The following is a 16,056-nucleotide window of genomic DNA, read 5'->3' on the forward strand; positions in this document are numbered from 1 at the left end:
ATGGGTCGGCCTAAGTTGGTAAAAGTTCGAAATCGACCAGGTTTTTGTATTTTATTGGTTTGAGGAGGGTTGTAAGTCTGTTGGTTTGATGGAATAGGTCTGGGATTATAGGGTAGACAAGGTTGAATTTGAGGATTGTTGTGAGACATTGGGAAAGGTATTGTAGGTGGCTTGCACAGTTCTGCCGAGGTCGAGGGTGATTGGTATTGGCGTGATAAACAGGATGATAGTTTGAATAGTAAGGGTAAGGGTTGGAGTAGGTAGGGTATTGTCGAAATTTGGGCTTTGGGATAGGGTTTCGATCCCAGGCAAAAGCGATTTCCCCCTCTTTCTTTTGAAGTTGTTGCTTCTTTCCATTATTACTTTGGCCTTGCAAAGCTTCCACTTGAGTTTTCAAGGCAGACACATTGACAATCTTTTCAGCCTTCACAAAATCATCATATTCTTCAAGCTTATTGACAATAGCAGCAAATGAGCATCCAGTCATGCGAAAGATTTCCTCAAAATGTGGGGGATCATGTGCTTTAATAAAGGTGCGAATGATTTCATCTTCAGTCATTGGTGGCTCAACCTTTGCAGCTATTTTCCTCCACCTCTTGGCATAAGTTTTGTGGTCCTCAGAGGGTTTTCTTTTTGTTCCTTCCAACGTGGTTCGTGTCGGAGCCAGCTCGCAGTTGTACTCATACTGCCTCACAAAAGCATTGGACAAGTCAATCCAAGTTTTCACTTCTTCGGGCTTCAGGTTGGAGTACCAGTCGAGTGCATCCCCCTCCAAACTTTCTGGGAATAGCCTCAAAGGCAGATTTTCATCACCTATTGGCTTTCCCAACTTGTTGGCAAACAGTCGGAGATATGTTTTGGGATTACCCGTGCCATCGTATTTGCTAAACTTAGGGGTTTTGAACCCCTCAGGCAACTGCACATTCGGGAAAAGGCAAAGCTCATCGTAATCCAGGACCCCTTGTTTGTTCAACCTCTGACTTTTCCTCATAAACTCATCGAAACGGTCAAGGCGTTTGAGAAGCTTTATATCAATAGGAGCAGAAGATTCTCCCATCTCTGGCTTGTTTTGAATGGTATGGTTTGGCAAGAAAGGCTCAGCAGCAGCGTGATAAAAGGCTTGTGGATTCAGAGGCATGTTTGGATCACTTTGAGGCTGAAATCCCTGCCCATAGGGAGGATAGAATGGAGGATTTTGAGCATAGGTATACTGCGGGTTGTAAACTCCCTCAAAAGTGGTTTGAATTGGAGGAATGACAAATGGCTCGGATTCCGGTTGTTTGATGGGCGCAAGCTCGGGCTGCACTCCGCTACTAATGAGCTCGTCGATCAACTTCTTTTGCTCGGCCATTTCAGATGTCATTTCCCCAAATTTGGTGAGTAATTCAGTCAACTGAACCCCGGGACTTGTGGCTTCCGGCTGGGTAGTTGCAGCGGTCTTATCAGACGATTCTGGCCGAGTACTCATGTCTACACGATTCCTTTGGGCTTTGCTATAGGATCGCGTTATGATGGGGCTTCGACGAGAAGCTATGTTTAAATATTACCTGAGAATTTTTGAAAGATTGCCTTTAGATTGAACCCTCACTTAGTTATTCCAATGAAATAAAGAAAAGAAAAAGAAAAAGACAAGAGTTAGTAAATATTGAAAAAAAAAATTCGGATGCATGTCATATGGGGGAGCCCTTTTTGTGCCAAGGGTAGGCCTAGCATGAAAATGCAATCCTCCAGAGCAGGCACTATACCATACCTGATGGATCTGATCAACTCATTGAGTGAAAAATAATTTTGAAAATTTTGGTCAATGACGAGAGACTCTTTGTCAAAATGAGGTCAACGTCCGAATAGATTGATCACTTTTGATCGATGCAAAAACGCATTGGTTTGACCTTGATGAACTTCTTATCGAAGAGATCGGAATTCATTGACCAAATTTTCTCAGTGAAGCACGGGTCAAAATCCCAACTGATCAAATGGCTGAATGCAATGGATGGTTTTGAAATTCGACATTGAAACCCTAATTGGTCAAATGGGTTGAATGAAATTGACCATTTATTTAAAATCAGCCAGATTAACCTAAAAAGGGAAACGGGTCAAATGAATTGAGTGAAATTTAAAAACTTACTCAAAATTGACCAAATCATCCTAAAAAAGGAACTTGATCGAATGAAATTGATAATTTTATTCAAAATGGACCGGATCATCCTAAAAATGAAATTGGTTAAATGAATAGAATGAAATCGAGAATTTATTCAAAATTGACCAGATCGCTCAAAAAGGGTAAACTGGTCCAATGAATCGGACGAAATGAATGATTTATCAAAAATCGCCAAAATTGCCCTAACTAATCAAATGAATTGAATGAAGTTGGTGATTTATTCAAAAATCGACTAGATTGCCCTAAAAATGAGTGAATTGGCCAAATGAAATGAAGATTTATTCAAAAATCGACCGGATGACCCTAAAAAGTGTAAATTGGTCAAATGAGTTGATGATTTATTCAAAAATCGACCGGATGACCCTAAAAAGGGTAAATTGATAAAATAGACTGAATGAAATTGATGAATGAAATGGTCCAATGGATTGAATGGAATTGGGAGCTAAAAAAAAATCAAGCTATCCACTGGTAGTTTCAAAAATTTATTACGATGCATTAGCTTATGAGTCTTCTAAAATCAAATTTTGGCCTCAATTTATTTATCATCTCAATAGGAAAATTCATTTGTGAATTTCTTCAAATTAATGTCCTTTTACGCAAGGGATTTTTACCAACTTGATAAAATGGCCAAAAAGTGATTATTAGACGCTCATATTCCAAAGATCGCTCTTATGAAGACGATCGGATCCTACCTTACCTTGTGCACTACCCCTTTGGATGGTATAAAATGTAAACGTGCAAGTCTCTTTGGATTAAGTATCCGAGACACAAGGTGGCTTATTCCTAACACGGGATCCCCTAAATGGCATTCCCTTTTTAGGATTTAATGCATGATGCCATTTATTAAAGCGATGTAAATATGTGACAAATATGGCCTAAAGGACATGAATAATGCATCGGGGGGGAAAAGGTCTAAAATGAAATGTATTTATTGAAACTTAAGTGTAATGACTGAAATTTAAACATGTGAGCTATCTAGTGGGTAAGTCACTAAAAGAGTGCCAAAGAGGCCTCTTATTGCTAAGGTACATGAATACAAGCCAAGCAAACAAAAGAATGGTTAGTGCAATTGATAATACACATAACATATTGGGAGCAATTGAGAAAAAGAAATACAATAAAGCAAGTAAAAGGGGTGGAACCCCTTCCCTCGTGTCTAATGTGCTTAAAATAGGGTGAGGCTGACTCTAACCTAGGAAAATTCTAACATGGATGCATGAGGTTGGGGTTCACTAATGCAACTAGACTCGATAAGGTTTAAAAAGGTCCCCAAGCCTTCAGACCTAAGGGAATGGGTCATCACTCCTAAGGCCTTCGATCGGTGGCTCAAGTGATCCCTCAGGTAGCGCTATGGGCGCAGTGCACACCATCCGCCTACCCAAGGCAATCAATCCTAATCCTACAAGGCGGTGTGGGGTAGCGCCCACGAAAATAAAATAAAGTGGGATAACAATAAGTAAACGTGCACGTATGAAGTGTTCCCTATTTTGAGGGAAAGGGTTGAGAACCACACGAGTCTCTAAAAGGTGACACACACCCCCCCAAATGCAATGCAAAGCGCGAGATAAAATAAGTAAAAATACATCCAATCAACCAATCATACATTCGGAAGCGATGGAGTAGTTTGAGATGTGAGTGAGGCAAAGAGTCCTAAAAAAGGAAAAATGCAATCCTAATATCCAAAATGCAATGCATAAAAGGGGTAAAAAAGGGAAAAGAATAGCTAAATCGAATGCTTGGACCCACTTAGGAAGTCCCCAGTGGAGTCGCCAAGTTGTCGCGCCCCACTTTTTGAAATGGTGGTGGAAGTGTAGTGTGTGTGAGATATGTATGTGAACGTGTGAAAGTGAAAATAAAGGCCGTGGGATTGTGAAATGCGACGGTTTGGCCAAATAAAGTTCAAAAAGGGTTTTTTGTATGAAAAATGGAGTCGTCACTTGGTATAGAATTAGGGTGTACCAAGTCACCCAAAAATGATTTTTTGTTTTTGAATGAAAAAAAGTAGACAAACCTTTTTTGAAAACTTTTAGGTCTACGTAACCAAAAGAAGGGATCGGAGGTCACATTTGATAAGGGAGAAGGCAACGGTGGAACCTAAGTCACTCCCCTACCCTAGCAAGAGCTAGTTGCGTGACTTAGCCCCACGTTTCTAATTTTTCTACCCAAGGTATGTATCGCATGTTGGATATGACTAATGGATGCAAAATGGAAAAAAAAATGCAAACCTAAATCTAAAATGTCTCTTATGAGATTTTTGGTCCCAATCACATGGGTTTGTGAAGGCCAATAGGAAGAATCTCATAGAGGTCATAGGAAAATGCAAATGAAGACTCAAATATGTGCAAGTGTGAAAATGTATGAAGGATGCGAAATGTAAAAACAAGGTAAGTGCAAGTGTGCAAATGTGATAAAATAAAGGTGTTCGTGTGTAAATGGATGAAAAAATAGAATAGTAGATACATATCAATGCAATTTGGAGTACCATTTGTGAGATGAGAAATAAATAAGTGATAAAAAGATGTTGGGAAAGTGTGGATTGAGAAAAGTGAGAAAATGTGGTTAAAAGGTGAAGAGGTGATATAAAAAGAATGCAAGTGTATGACCCTAAGGGGATGCATCAAGTTGGGTACGGGGACTCCTAACTTTGTGACTTTAATTTTCCCTTTGATTAGAAAGGATAACTAGCGTGCTAAGGCTATTTTGTAGCCACACTCGCTTGTTTCCCTTATCGAAAGGGGACTCTCAAGCAAATGTACCCTATAACTAGCATGAGATGCAAAAACCTAAAAATGAGGAGAGAAGGGGTTCGAGGATCATGCCAAATGATAAAACTAAGAAAAATGCATGAAATGTAGTGAACATGCAAGTATGCACTAATGAAAGAGGGACGGCCTATTGGGTCTAGCGTTGGACTAGCCCTTTCTATGAATTCCTAACGGAATAATGAGCCACAACTAGCATTGGACCAGTGTGGTGACATACATTCATCCATCACATTCATCTACAACTATAGAAAGCAAGTAGACATGCCAAACACTCATAAACACATAGCACATAACACTTAGCATGCTCGACTAGATGCAAGAACCTAATAAAGCAAGTAACACATAACACATAGGCACGCAACCAAACTGATGAACCTATTACATTTGCTAGCTAGGCACACGTCTTCAGTAGGTCTTCATCAAATGCTCTCCAAGCCCTATCTATTACAAGCCAAGAGGTGTACACATACCCCATAAAGAACAACTTAATGAAAACAAAAGTAAATGACATAAATAAAAGGAATTAAGGAAAGGCTAGGAAAGCAAAGTAGACATGCAATTCTCACTTAGCACGTTGGATCACATAGGAGAGACAAAAAGATAAAAGAGATTATACCTCCCCCCTTTGTGGTGCTAATAAAGTGGACAAGACTTAAATTGGGCTAAAGTCACCAATTAACGGGATAGCTTGGGTTAAAACCATTCAAAGCAAAGGATTAATGCACCAATTTAATGATAGAATGTAAATAGGACAATCGAAATCCATCAAACATTGAATCCTTCCTCACTTTGCAACTTAGAAATGATCAAATAAAACAAATTAGACCAATTGATCATCAAAATCATCTCAAAATGCAATCAAGTAATGCACGGTTACCAAGAAAAAGAGATAATCAACCAAGTCCTAAAGTAAACACCCCTACATGACTCATTTGCAAACATAAATAATCCCTCATGTTCAATCAAACGTTATGGAATTTCAAGGGTCCAAGAGTAAACAAGGGTCAAAGAGTGGTTCAACTCGCATCTTTAAGACCCGAAAGCAACCACTAATCAATCACAATCAAGGCCAAATGAATCATTCAAGAGCTTCAAAGGTCCCAAAATAATAAAAAGCCAAATAACGACTCAACTTGCACCCACCTTAGGACCTAATTGCAAACCAAGGACCCAATTGTCAACATTAATCAACCATTCGAATTCAATTAAAACATTCAAGAACTCCAAATGTCCCAAAGGCAAAAAAAAAGGTCAAGTAATGGTTCAAGTTGCAAATTAATTTAGGATCTAATTGCAAGAAATTAAAATGGAATTGGACCTTTGTAGCATTGCTTCAAAATCACAGGGACCAAATTGATTAGTTTTTTCAAATTCCTGGGTCATAGAGACATAAGGGGAAACTCGGGGGGTTAAAGTGAAAATTTTTTAATATTTCCATGCAAGCATCGTAGCAGACTTTCTTTCCTTCTTCGCTAGTTTCTGCAATTCTTCTGGGTTTTCGCCATTTCTTTTGGCCAAACAAAACAAACATCAAGACTTGGATTTTGAACAACCAAACATCGTAGCAACTCAATCATTCCAATATGCAAGGAATTCAGTCACCACAATGAAATCTCCTGGGTTTGCTTTGTTCAGCAAAAACAACCCGCGGCTCCTCTGATAAACCCCCATAGACAAAAGAAAACCCAAACTCCTGTCCCCAAACCCACAAAATCCTCAGCCAAAACCAAAATAAAACCCAACCTTCCTTAAATATCAAACCCAGCCATGAAACGAAAAAGTTTTAGATAAAATGCAAAAGAAAGCAGACGGAGTTGGCTTGAGACTTTGAAAATAAAATGATAAGAAAGTAAAACGACATCGGGCCTGGCTATATTCAAAAAACACAGAAAAACAGCAAAGAAAAGGCACAACTTTGACTTGCAAACCCAAGTGAACGCAAGGGAAATGGCATACTGCCTCGCCAAAATCATCCCAAACACTAAACTTACTTCAGCCATCAAAACTCAGTGCAAGATTCCAGAATCTCTAGACACGCGGATCAGATTTCATATGAAGTGATAAAAGACAAGGAACAAAAACAAAAGGTTGAAGGCTACCTGTTCACCATTTTGAGCCTGAAATTTCAGCTTTGGTTCGGCTCCAATGAAGAAACAAGAGCTTAAATGTCCAGCCTTGGATCTCTTCTTTCTATTTTCTTTCAGCCCGCTGCCTCTATCCTTTGCCGTCTTGTTTTCGTTGTTTTTGATTTTGCTAGACAGCCGCCCCTTTCTTGCTTCGTTTCTCTTTCCAACCTTAGCCGTCAAACTTTCAGATGAAGCCCCTCTGCTCAGTTTTCATTTTTTCTTTTCTTTTCCAGATTTTTGCGGCCCGTCACTCTACCTTTCTCTAGCCCTCTATTGTTTTTTCTTCATCCGCCCATTTTCTCCCCTTTTCTCAGCCGTCCGTAATCTTTTTCTCAGTCTCTCTTGCTTTCCTTTTGTTTTCCAGATTCTCCCTATGCCAACTCTTTCTCTCGGCCTTTTCAGATTTTCCCAGCCGTCCTCCCCTCTCTCCCCAAAAACTCTCTACTCTGTCGCTATTTTTCAGAGTTGCGGCCGTCGCCTCCTTCCAATGCTTTCCCCTTCTCTTTCCTTTTATATGGGAGCAAAACCAACCCTAAACACCCAGCCACTTCTTCTGTATTTGCAGCCAAGGGCTGCCCGAAGCCCTTCCTTGCAAGCTGCAAAAAACGCAGCTTGCAAGTCGCGTATCATTCTTCGCTCTTTTTTTTTTAAAACTTAAATAAGAAAATTGAAAATAATAAACATTAAAAACAAAAAAAAATTTAATTAACATTAGAAACAACAAAATGCAAATCCAATTTTCCTTTTTTTTCATTTTCCATTTTCATCGTTTTTCTCGTTTTTCTCTTTTTCCTTTTTTCTTTTTTCTTCAAGAAAACATGGAATTTAAATCAAAACAACTAAAGCATATTTTTTGAATGCTTTTTCTTTTTCCCGAGAAATTCTATGCTAAAGCTTAAAAATAAAATAATAAAATAAAATAAAAACTAAAAAAACTAAAAACACTCAAAATTTGGTGTCTACATCTTGGTTAATTGCACCATACTTGAGAAATGAATTTCAACCCCTAGTCTTATGCCCTTGATTTCCATGAGATTGAACTCTAAAAATAGAGCGTTTTGTCTAGAGTAATTTTTGGAGAATTTCATTAGTTTTATACTCGAAACTTGGAACCTTTAGCTTTAACATTTACTATGAAAATGAGTGAAGTTTTGATGAATTCTGACTCCATTAGTTTAAAAAATGTGAACTATCCTTATATTCTATAACTTGGGCATAGGACTAGAAGTTTGGAGAGATGAAAACTATTTTTTTCTTTTTTCGTTTTTCGTGCCAAAAGTAAATATAGTACTTTTTTTTGGAACTGAGGGTTCTGGACAGGACTTGACTCGAAAATGACTTTTGACTTTCCTTTGAATATTATTTCAATGATTTAGCGAGAAAGGCTCCTTTAACTTGACTCGAACTTGTGACCTTAAGAGTAGGTAACAAGAAAATGTTTTCTTATTAGCCTTGGTCGAATACCTAGATAATCGTGATTGTACATGTCTCGGGTAGTCACGTGGACGCCGAGGAGCTTGTCTGATCTCTCGCTTTGCTCTTGTTTTGCCCTTGACTTTGGTGAGTATCAAGTGCATGTTCAATGTTAATATGATTAAAATAATATTTGTACAAGTGCTACATGATACGTGAGTTTACTGAGGCGAGAATGTACTTTACCGCCCTCATCCTCTGTCGCTCTTGATTAAATGATACTTGTTAAATAAATGTGTATGACTTACACTTGCACTCGAACATGTTTTAACTCATGAGCATTGAACGGTAGCATGTACCATACCCTATTCGGTGTGGGAGGTGCCTCTTATACCGATTCAGTGCTATGATCGATTTTCTGAGCAGCAGCATGTACCACACCTATTCGGGTGGGAGTGCCTCTCATACCGACTCAGAGCTATGAACGATTCCAAATCGATTGGAGCATTGTCTCATCGACCAATCATGCTTGTGGAGATACCTCAACCCATTGGGCAACCTTGTAACTTGAGCCAACAAGAGCTTGATCGAGAAACTTGGTGAACCTTGAAAAATATTATAGATTGATCTTTTGAGATCTCGCTTGGCATACTCGAATAGTATCGCCACTAAATGAATGTTTGGTTCTGGATCCGAGTGGGTGTTATTTGGATGAAGGAAGTAAGTGGAGCGCTACGGTCATGTTACTTCTTGAGTTGACGGAGAGTTAACCCCAAATGGCGTGAATCAGTCGAGACGTGGAAATAACTCTTGAGGCCTCCTATATCCTTCCATGTGTGTTTAATTTCTACTTGTGCACTCAAATGAAATTTCATGTGAACGTTGTTTTCAAATATATTATTTGATTAATTAGTGTTACTTGCTTGCTTGCTTGATTTTCTTGGCCTCACTGAGGGTTAGCTCATCCCTTTAAGTTTGTTTTCCTTAACAGGGTTTGGAGGTAGAAGTTGGTGGTTCTAGACTAGCAACTTTGGTAGAAACTAGTATATCTTTTTGTATGTTATGGGAGACATTCGAAGTGTACAATTTGTTGTACTTGGGGATTCTGAATTGTAATTGTAAATGCTAGCTTTAGGAGTTGTGACTTATATATTTAAAGTATTTCTTAATTAAGTCGATGGTTGATTTTTGAGCCTTTATTAAGCTTAAACGAGTGCGTGAGTCCTGACGAGAGTTAGGCAGGCGTCCCGCTGATACCCTAGGGTTCGCCCTAAGGAGAGGTGAGGGCATCACATTTACAAATTTCGTGAGTTTAATGACTATATTAGAACGAAAAAAAATAGTTGAATAGTTTTGTGATTAAAAAAAAGAATTAGTGATCTGTAAGATTTTTTTCCTTATCCAAAATTATACATGTTTGTAATTGTAAATTGATCATGTCTCATTCTCATCATAAGTTCCATGGGCATAAAAGATATCTGATTCATTTGCAATATTTACATTTGTGTCTCTCAAAATATGTGTCTATCTCCGTATTAATGTCACATAATGTAACATTTTCTTTTGACCATTTAATAATAACCATTTAAAAAGTATACTGAAAATAGAAAGGAAACGTATCTAACTATTTGCTTAACTCGAAATAGTGTATAGAATATTTCCTCAATTTCCATATCAATTTGTTCAAACAAAAAAGTGAGAAACAGAATGAAATTAGTAAATTTTTTTATGCACTATTAATGTATATAGTGATGGCAATGGGAGTGGATGCTCGCGAGTGCATGTCCCGTAGGGAGAGTAATGGGGCAAGACGAGAGCGGGGGACAATAGCCCGCCCCTTCCTTTGCTTCAATTTATTAATATAAATAAATGTAATATATTAAATAATCTAATAATAATAAATTTAGAATATTTGACAACTAAACATAACCTTTATCCCATTTTTTTCAAGCGTGAGCCCACTTGCTCTGTTCCAAAGCTCCAATACCAACACAAGCAAATAATAAAGTCATCATTGCACGATTATCAAGTTTCACTATTGCTCTTTGCATATCATCAAAAAACTCCAAAACTTCATTATACCTAACAAAATTAGCCTATTTGGTGATCAATGCATTCCAAGAAAACAACACTCATCACTAACATTTTATCAAAAACCTTCCTTGCTTGGTTAACAAGTCTAGAATTCCCATACCCTAAAGGCATAAAATTCCTAGACTCCAACTTCTTTATAAGCATCTCGCTAGTCAAATTATGAAACAAAAGTGTTAAGACATTGATTTGGAAATACAAAATTCGTAGTTGATATTTGGCACAGGTATGCTATGCGCTCTATGAGTATTCTCAGGTTTTATTTATACAATTTAATTGAGGTTCTTAATTTTCTTGGCATTTTATTTCAACACTTTTTTTGTTTCATTTTTCCTTTTTCACTTTTTCTACTCCATAGTTTTATTTTATTCTTTGCATTTAGCTTTGATCTATTAAATAGAGGTTTCTTTTAAAAAAATCAAATTATCACTCATGGGCGCCCCATGGAGCGGGGCAAAAGGGGAGGGGGAGTTTTGAGCAATGGGACGAGGGACGGGGAAGGGATTCTATGATGGCACTTTTCCCTAAGGCAAACCAGAGGGGTCGGCGGACCGCCTGCCCAACTCTCACCAAAACTCACTAATATCTCAAGATAAGAAGTATGAATAACTCGTTCAATACCGCCAATAACTAGTAACTATTACAAGCTGAAGCAATCATCTCCAAAATGTCTTAATACATAATTCAAGGTTTGGCTTATAATTCAAAAGTACAAAATACAAAATATACCAAGTGCTGGCACGCTCACGACTCTCAGGGTGCTAACACTTTTCCCCGTGTTAAGGAAAACAAACATACAGTGAGCTTTCGCCCAATGAGGTTCTAAGAAAATCATGCAGTCAAATCAACAAGAACATTTAATTCAAAACTAATTCAAGAAAGAATAAGACAAATACTTGAAACGCAAGTTAAGAAGTAACAATCCAATTCAAGGATACAAGGGCTTCCAAAAACCAGATCCACGTAGCTCAGACATCTTGCAGGTGGTTGATACTCCGTCAACGTTTATCAAACCAATAACCGTAGAACACCGATTTACTTGAATTCCTGTTCACCGTTTCACCCCCTATACCGGGCCTCCGCACGCGCACAATAAACAGTGGTGATAATACTCGAGTATACTAATTAGTCGAGAAGATAACACTCCACTCGACAATACAGTAGACCCAGGGTTCATTATCTAATCGACCAGGCCCTTGCCGGCTCGACTCAATTAACTAGCCAATAGGGTTTTGAAATTCCCAACATACAGTTATGTTGGTGGGATAATAGTCCAACCAACCAATCAAATAGTCATAGAATAATAATTCACAATAAAGAGTTGATGGGACAACAGCCCAAATGACTAACAGGACAAGTATGAGCAAGAAAAGGGTTGAGCAAGATAAAGTACATACTTACCCAAGTCAAATATCAAATAATTCAATAACAGGCAATTTCACAAGGCACACGCATGTCAAGAAAGTATGAAGTGCAATATGCACTTAGAACACTCACCAAATAGGACTTAAGCGTCTACAGAAGGATCTCCTGCACGATCAGATTGCAACCCTGGCAAACAATTACAACATATAAGTGAACCCTTATTGTTCACCAAATCAACTCACTTAAGTACGAAAACTTTGTTTTCAAATTAGTCGACTTTAGTGTTCTAGACACTTCAACCCATTTAGGCTTTAAAATCGACAATTCAAATGAAAACACAACTTTCCAATAGCGCAATTGCATTTCGAAAGTTCAGACAAGACTTTCCACTCCTACAAATTTTCTAGCAAGCAAATCATAACAAAAGTCCATTTTTTTTCAAATCCTTACATTTGTAGTTTTTTCCCAAAATCATCTTATAAATAAGAATCACAGTTTAATAGGGTTTCTTGAACTAAACCGACCAAAATTTCATGAAAACAAGGATCCAAAGTCAAATCAATCCATGAAATTGTCAACCACTAAACTTTGGAGGAAATCTTACTTTTCCCCCTTTTTAAATTCAAGATTTTGATCCAAAATCATTATACATACCAAGATCAAGTTCCAATAGAACCTTTTGAGTTAAAATTCATCCAAAACAGTTTTTTATAATAACAAAATTAAAGTTGGGGTTTTAGCTCACAATTCTTAGGCCATTTTTCCAGCTTTCACAACCTTACTTGTTCCAACAAGATAACCAACATTACCACTTCATTTTTCCTACAAAATTTTGAACATACTTCACCCAATATACATAGAATCAAGTAGCATCAATTCTCCTAAAAAAATCCAGGTCAAGTGTGCAAACAAGCCTCAAATTCAAGGAAGGTAAAGCTAAAAATTTTACCCATGATAATTAGCCATCTAAACTAGAAATTTCAGCATACATACTCTTCAATTTTCACCAACAATAACCATAAATCACACTCAAATTCTTAAGGGTTTCATCAATCATTAACCCTGGGATATCAAGAGACAAGATTTCACCAATTTCTAGCCAAATATACCAAGATTTAAGTGAACCAAGATCATTAAAGTATCTAATACTAAACTTCCATAAAACTTACAAATCCACCATAGGTTTTCCATAAATATTATATAATCCACCAAGATCTAGCCCAAAATTGCTTGAAAAGTTAAAGAATGAAGTAGATTAGTCACTTACCTCTTTAAGAAGATAGCAGGATTAGACCAAGAATATAGCAAGATCCACTCCTAGAAGCCCTCTTCTCTCAAGATCTTTCAAGGTTTAAAGTAGATTGATGAAAGGGTAGCTTGGATCTTCAAGAATCTTAAGAAATTTTGAAGTCCCTCACTCTCTCTTCCTCTCTCTATGGTTCGGCAGCCAAGGAGAAAAAATGAAGGCTTTTGGTTGTTTTTTGAAGTTAATATTCAAGCCACAAGAAAGGTTCTCAAGGTCAACTTTGAATAGTGTCCAAATAGTGTCTTCCACTTAAACTTTCTTACCATCCACCCTTAACTTTTCTAACCTTTTTTTAACTCCCAAAATCTTTCTTAACTCCACTAATATCTCAACTTACATTCTTCTAGGGTTTTGGCCAAATTCACTAATAAATCGCAAAATCAACAATTTTCAAGAAATTAATTGCTCGAAAGTTAAAATAAACAAGTAAGATAAACTCGTTTAACAATTAACAAGTAAATCACTAAATGAATGCAAACTTTATAAAAATATAATTTAAATAAAAATGCAAATAGTTGGGAGGTGAGAAAATAATTTTCTGGGTCATCACAGATCCCCTGTTCCAAATCTGTCCCGTTGCCTTCCCTAAGTATATACACTTGCGGATCTATATACATGTTATATATGCAAAATTTGGTATTTAAATATAAATTGAAATGATATATTATGTATTGAAATCTTTCAGTGTATACACACATGTATATATTGACAAAGTAGAAAAATTAATCTAAAATTTAAAAGAAATATTAGAAGAAAAGGTATTATTATTATTACTACTACTACTATTATTCCTTTTTCGGCCTGGAGGACGAAGCAATCTTTTCCTCTTTATCCGTGCAAGGGAAAGAATCTAATCGAGCACATCACCATCACTTGAACATTTGCTCAGCTGTCAGGACAAACCGTTTCGTTTGCCATTTTTTATTTTTATTTTTTCACCCCCAAAACTCCACATCTTTCACTTACTCCCTACCTACGCTCCCTCCACGCATCTCCCCTTCATTGGGTCATTGGACTTCCCTATGTCACATATAGAGGTGTCAAAATGGGTGACTTGGGCGGGTTTGGGTTGGGTAAAATGGGTAATGGGTATAAGTGAGTCAACTCATTTATACCCATTTAATTAGATGGGTATAAATGGGTAAGTCAAAAAATGAATTGGATAACCCAATTACCCATTTATAACTCATTTATTTTAACTTTTTGCAAACTCATTTAAATTCATTTTTGCAAACTAAATTATCAATTTATACCACTTTTTGTACCCATCATTAGTTTTAAATATTTACTTATAATGTTCAATAAACTTAATTACTAATTTTTTTCATTTATACTCTATGTCACAAAATTACCTATTATTTAATAATTGAATAATATGAATATAAAAATTTGAATTAAGTACTATAAAAATTAATATAAAAACTTAATCCAAAAATTTTGAACCCCTAACATTTTTTTCATATATAAATTTAAAATTTCATTTTATAAAGATAAGAAAATAGGCTAAAATTTATCATAAATTGGTAATGCTAAAAAATGAGCAAGTTAACAAACTAAGAAAAAATAAAATAATAAGATAAAACCAACAAATAATAATAATAATAATAATAATAATGTTAACATAATGACAAAATGAAAAATTTGAAGAAAAAAAAAGGTAGGGGAAAAGAAGAGACTTGGGGGAAGAGAATTTTAAATGGGTTAATTGGGTTTGATGGGTTACCCAATAATACCCATTTAATAAATGGGTATTATTGGGTAACCCATTTATACCCATATACAAAAATTTAAGATACCCATACCCATCTATTCATGGACGGGTATAGGTAAATCTAGTTAATTGGGTTGATTTGCCACCTCTAGTCACAGACACGTAAGATTATTAATTCCTCAGACGACAACCCTCGTGGCGGTGCTGCAGTTGCTCCTTAAAACTAAGAATTGTCACTACTTTCATTTTCTACGGCAACTAAATAACACACACAACACACCCTGAGTTAGATAGCACTAATAAAATATTCAACTATATTAATACTATGTTGATGTTTGTTGGAAAAAAAACTAAATTAATACTACTATTAATCAACTAAATTTATTTTTGTTATTTTTTGGGAAAAAATGTTTACGAAGTTAGAAAGTCACCTTGTTGGAATCATTTTTCGACAATTTCTAACTTTCGAGGAGAGATTATTGAGGATAAGATTCAAACCCTAACTTCTAAATTTAAAATCGAGCTTCTTATCAGTACAATAACTCAAACCCAAACTTTTATTGAGAAAGATTATTGAAATTCAAATCCAAATTTTTACTCACGAAAATTAGTGATCACGTCTCCAATTTGACCTTCTATTGAGGAAAGATTGCAAGCATGAGACTCAAAACCTGATCAATTGTTAAGTAAATATGAATAAACTCGTACTTTACAAGTTGAGCCAATTTAAGTGTAGTTATATTTATTTAATTTAATATTGAGTAAAATATTCCACTAATGTACTGAGGAAAAGATTCAAACTTGAGCTTCTAAATTCAAAAGAACTTGATCGAGAAAGATTATCGAAATCCAATCCTAAACTTTTACTAGAAAAATTAGTGATCATGACTCAAACTCGATCTTTTATGGAGGACATCGGACTCATAATTATACTCGAGTATTTATGAAGTAAAAATTTTTTGAAATATATATATATATATATATATATATATATATATATAGTGACGATTTAATATGTGATGTAAAAAAATGATTGAAAAATGTATTAAAAAAAATTAAAATTTTTTTTAGAGCAAAATAGCTTTCCAAACAAAAGTACAGACAAACTCATACTTTATTAG

The 16,056-nt window shown here is 36.2% G+C and overlaps 1 long non-coding RNA gene across 1 annotated transcript; it reads right to left on the minus strand.

Annotated features, from left to right (window-relative positions):
- Window positions 1-11,155: 11,155 nt before the first annotated feature.
- LOC140010159 (uncharacterized) lies at window positions 11,156-13,386 on the minus strand. Its single transcript, XR_011817424.1, has 2 exons — window positions 13,186-13,386; window positions 11,156-12,104 (listed from the first exon to the last, which is right to left on the minus strand). It is a non-coding gene; the product is annotated as an uncharacterized lncRNA (long non-coding RNA).
- Window positions 13,387-16,056: the final 2,670 nt, after the last annotated feature.

Source organism: Coffea arabica, chromosome 7c, assembly GCF_036785885.1.
Source record: "Coffea arabica cultivar ET-39 chromosome 7c, Coffea Arabica ET-39 HiFi, whole genome shotgun sequence".
Taxonomy (NCBI): Eukaryota; Viridiplantae; Streptophyta; class Magnoliopsida; order Gentianales; family Rubiaceae; genus Coffea; species Coffea arabica.